The 5,273-nt window shown below is 44.9% G+C and overlaps 1 pseudogene; it reads right to left on the bottom strand.

The window, feature by feature from the left end:
* Positions 1–3,521: 3,521 nt before the first annotated feature.
* On the bottom strand, positions 3,522–4,797 carry LOC129480153 (uncharacterized; annotated as a pseudogene).
* Positions 4,798–5,273: the final 476 nt, after the last annotated feature.

Here is a 5,273-nt window from a genome sequence, read left to right on the forward strand (position 1 = left end):
AGAAAAAATGATGGTAGGGTCCTTCCCAGGATGTATCTAGGGATGAGGAATTAGAGGGAAGGGACTTGACTAATATCATGTCACCAAGGTGGAATAATTCCCTTCCCTCGGGGACAGGTTCCTTGTAATGTTTTAAGAACTTGTTGATATTTGGCTAAGGAGGTGATGTCTGCAACTAAGTTGGCTATCTCTCGGTCAAGCACAAGGTCATTGGTTAGGAAGGACCATCCATACACCATTTCGTATGAGCTAAGTCCTGCTTTTTGGGGATAGTTTCAGATTCTTAGTAAGGTTATAGGCAACAGAGCAGGCCACGCGCGGTGGGTTTCCTGGGTTAGCTTTTTTAGATGTCCTTTGAGTGTTTCATTCATTTTCTCAACTTTCCCTAAGGATTGTGGCCTCCAGGTACAGTGTAAGTGATATTGTATGCCTAATGCCTGGGATACTCCCTGGGTTACTGTTGCCTTGAAAGCGGGGCCATTGTCACTCTGTAAGCCTCAGGAAGTCCAAATCTGGGAATTATTTCATGAACTAGTACCTTTATTATCTCTTGGGGCTTTTCTGTCCTACAGGGGAAGACCTCTCCCCAACCAGTAAAAGTATCTAGCCAAACTAGTAGATACTCAAATCCTGAGATTTGGGCATGTGGGCAAAATCCAGTTGCCAGTCTTCTTCTGGGCAATGGCCTGTTCTTTGTTCTCCTGAAGGAGCTTGGTGATAAGGCAGGCAATTATTTCTTTGGCACACTTCACAGGCCCTGACTATCTGCTTGATACTTTTGAAAAGGCCTGGTCCAGTAAATAATGATTTGGCCATCTGATGGGTGCTAGCAATGCCTAAGTGAAAGGTTTGGTGAAGGGTTTTAAGTAATTTCTATTGGTTAGCTGCAGGCAAAAGTATTTGTCCTTCTTCAGTGGCTAGCCATCCTGAGGGGAGGAAACTATGTCCTTGTGAGGTTCCCCATTCTATTTCTCCTGCTGAGTACTGGGGCTTGGTTTCCCAGAGGGGATTACCCCATACTAAGGGTCCTTCTATAAGGATTTCTAATGGAGTGTCCTGCCTTGTGGCTCTTTCGGCTTCAATATCCACTTGGCAGTTCCCTTCTATTTCCCTTTCCTTTCTGATGACCCCAGCAGTGTAAGACTGCCACCTCTTTAGGTTTCTGTACAGCCAATAATAATCTCCTAATGGCTTCCTGATGTTTGATAGGTGTTCCCTCAGAAGTTAAGAATTCCCTTTCTCTCCATATTGCCGCATGGGCATGAAGGACTAGGTGAGCATATTTAGATTCTGTATATATATTTACCCTTTTTCCTTCTCCTAATTCTAGTGCCTGAGTGAGGGCTATTAGTTCTGCCAGCTGAGCGCTAGTTCCTGGAATGAGGGGATTACTTTCAAGTATTCCATTATCACTGGCCACTGCATACACCACTTTTCAAAGTCCTTTTTCTACAAAGGAACTTCCATCAGTATACAAGTTGAGGTCAGGATCAGTCAAGGGAACCTCTAGAAGTTCCCCTCGAGCAGTGTAGCTTTGCGCAATTACTTGTTGACAGTTATGTTCTATCTTTTCTTCATTGTCTGGAAGAAATGTGGCTGGGTTAAGAGTTGCACAAGTGTGCAGTCATAGCATGGCCCTTCAAATAATAGAGCCTGATATTTAAGCAAACAGTTGTCTGACAGCCACAAGTCTCCTTTAGCAGTGAGTATGACATTCACATCGTGAGATGTCCACACAGTAAAATCTCTTCCCTGTATTATTTTAACTGTTTCAGATACTGAGACTGCTACTGCTGCCACTACCCATAAACAATGAGGCCAACTCTTTGCCACCACATCAATTTCCTTATTCAGGTATGCCATGGGTTGCAAACTCATCCCTTGAACCTGCGTAAGGACTCCTAGAGCTATCCCTGTTTTTTCTGTGACATATAAAGAAAAGTCTTGCCCCATTGGCAAGCTTAACACTGGGGCTTGGGTTAGGGCCTCCTTTAGGGCCTGGAAAGCCACGTCTGCTTCAGGTTTCCATCTTACTAAATGGGTATTGGCTTTCTGAGTTTCCTTTATTAATGTATATAATGGCCTGGCTATTTTGCTGTACCTGGGAATCCATATTCAGCAGAAGCCTGTTATGCCAAGGAACGCTGTTAGTTGCTTTAGGGTTTTGGGATGAGGATAAGCCAGTATAGGCTAGATACATTCCTCACTGAGGGACCTGGTGCCTTTGGACAACTTTAGCCCTAAGTATTTAACCTGCTGTGAGCAGAGCTGAGCCTTTGATTTAGAAACCTTGTAGCCACAGGTGGCGAGGAAATTTAAGAGCGCTTGGGTGGCTTGATAGCACAAGGTTTCTGAACGGGCGGCTAAAAGTAAATCATCCCTGTACCGAAAGACAAGAGTGTCCAGGTACGAGAATTGGCTCAAGTCTTGGGCTAATGCCTGGCCAAATAGATGGGGACTATCCTTGAACCCTTGGGGTAAAACAGTCCAACGTAAAACAGTCCAACAGTCTCAACATAAGTTGAGATGTTGTGTTCAAAGGATCTTCAAAGGCAAACAAGAATTGAGAGTCAGGATGTACAGGGATGCAGAAAAAGGTATCCTTAAGGTCCAGGACTGTAAACCACTCTGCTTCCTCTGGTATTTGGGAAAGCAGAGTATAGGGGTTAGGTACAGCTGGGTATAAAAAGAAAATGGCCTCATCGATAATCCTGAGATCGTGTACTAACCTCCACTGTCCATTGGGTTTCTGTACTTCTAAAATTGGAGGATTGCAGGGGCTATTGCATGGTTTTTCTAGGCCTTGGGCTTTTAGGTCCTTAACAATCTTTTGGAGTCTTTGTTGGGCCTCTGGTCTAAGGGGGTACTGCCTTTGGTAGGGAAAGGGGGTGGAATCCTTTAGTTTAACTTGAACAGGATGGGCATTCTTTGCTCATCCATATTGTCCTTCTGTTGCCCAGACTTCAGGATTAATTCCTTCCTCAAGCAGGGGACAACAAACGGGTGTTCCTTCTCCTATGTTCAGGTGTATAATGGCCCCTGCTTTTGCTAGAGTGTCTCTCCCTAACAAGGGAGTGGGGCTTTCAGGCATAATTAGAAAAGCATGTGAAAAGAGTAAAGTTCCCCAGTCACAACTTAGTAGCTGTATCTAGTGACTGGCTGTCCTAGGACCCCCTCGGATAGTGACAGATCTGGAGGACAGTTGTCTAGGACAGGAGAGTAAGACTGAGAAGGCTGCACCAGTGTCCAAGAGACAGTTAACCTCCTGGCCTTCAATGTTCAAGCATATCCGGGGCTCTGTGAGGGTGATGGCATGGGTTGGCACTTGCCCTGGGCACCCTCAGTCCTGCTGCTGGATCATCTGGTTAGTGGCTTCTGACTCAGAGGACCTTCATCCCCTGGGGCAGTGGGCCTTCTCGTGATTCCCTTGACTTAAGGGGCATAGACGAGGGGGCGGTTTATTTCTATTTGGACAATCGTTTTTAAAGTGTCCTTGTAGACCACACTGGAAGCAAGCCCTATTAGGCATTTGATTTGCCCAGCTCTTCCCTTTTCCAGAGCCTCCAAAGGCCGCTTGCCTGAGGGCCATGACTAAAGCAGTGTCCTTTCTTTTTATCCCATTTGTCCCATTCTGCCTGCTCCTCCTGATCTCTATGATAAAAAACCAAGGTTGCCAAGTTCAATAGGGTTTCTAAGTTTTGCTCCAGGCCTAAGGTGGACTTTCGAAGTTTTTTTCTAGTGTTTGCAGCTGACTGAGTTATAAACTTACCCTTTAAGATTAGTTGGCCTTCAATAGAGTCAGGTAACAGAGAGGTATGCTTCCTCAATGCCTCTCTTAATCTCTCCAGAAAGGCGGTAAGATTTTGTTCCTTTCCCTGTGTTATAGTGGACATCATTGAATAATTCATAGACTTCTTCCTAGTTTTCCTTAGTCTGTCTAGCACGCAAGTTAGCAAATGTCTGCGGCAGCAATCTCCATGTTCTGATTCTGTGTCCCAGTGAGGGTCTACACTGGGAACTCCCTGCTGACCTGTGGGGAACATTCTCTTTCCTCTGTTGTCATCCTATCATTGACCTGACTGGGATACCAGAGATCGCCAAACTCAGGCTGCAGTTATGGCAGAATTTCTCTCATTTGGGGTTAGTGCTTGATTTAGCAGTAACATTATATCTCTCCATGTCAGCTCAGAGGATTGTCCTAACCCTTGTAAAACATCAATATAGCCATCAGGGTTATCCGAGAATTTACCTAGGTCTATTTTAATTTGCTTCAAGTCTCAGAGAGAAAAAGGTACATGTACTCTGGCTGGGCCGAATTCTCCTCCCACCACTTGGAAGGGGCATAATCGGGGAATATTGGCACTCTTTGGTTCATTGTCTACCCCTTTGTCTATCTCTTTTTGGACCATTTCGATTGAAGGAGGGTACTTATTAGTTGGGGAAGGAGTTGGGGGGATGCCAAGGTAAGGAGGTAGACTCTGAGGGCTTCCTTTAGGGCATAAATCACACTTTTTACATAATTGTGAGTTGTCTCTTAATGAAAAGAAGGTTTGCACATATGGCACTTCACTCCGTTTGCCTTCTTTTCTACAAAAGAGGTCTAGCTGTAAGATAGTGTTATAATTTATACTTCCCTCAGGAGGCCAGGTTTCTCCCCCTTGAATAGGATATCGTGGCCAGGCAGGTACTGCTGAAGAATATAAGTCATTTCTTTCTTGGCATCTGAGGGTCAAATTGGTCCCAATTCTCCAGAATACATCTTAGGGGCATTTTTGCCTTGGGGGGAACGTTTCCCATCTGAAAAAAGGACATAGGGATGCCAGTACCCCTAGTCATTTTCCAATAACCATTAGTCATAGAGTGACCTCTGTGGTCCTAATGCTGGTCCTAATGCTTATTCCTTTCCAGAGTATGTAACCACCCATGGACATCTGCCTATCGGATTAGTTACACTCACCAATGTAGCAATCCTGCACCCCTTGTCCCACCTTTCTTGACCACAAAGAAAGGGGTCTGGGCTGCTGGATTCTAGTGATCCTTTACCAGCATGCCCAACATTGCCTTTGTGCTCAGGGGTAAGTCCTAGAGCTGGGCTGGGTTCCTGAGTATTTCATAACAACCCAGTTGCCTCATCAAGATGCATTCCCATAAACAACAGTTCTTATGCAAATTCATTTCAGAGAGGGTATAGGTAACCTTTTGAGTCAGGATTGAGATAGAGTTTTTTGATTCTGTAAGTACTTTAAGGCTTGCCTGAGTGCAAACAGCTCGAA

The sequence above is a fragment of the Symphalangus syndactylus genome, chromosome 4 (genome assembly GCF_028878055.3).
Source record: "Symphalangus syndactylus isolate Jambi chromosome 4, NHGRI_mSymSyn1-v2.1_pri, whole genome shotgun sequence".
Taxonomy (NCBI): Eukaryota; Metazoa; Chordata; class Mammalia; order Primates; family Hylobatidae; genus Symphalangus; species Symphalangus syndactylus.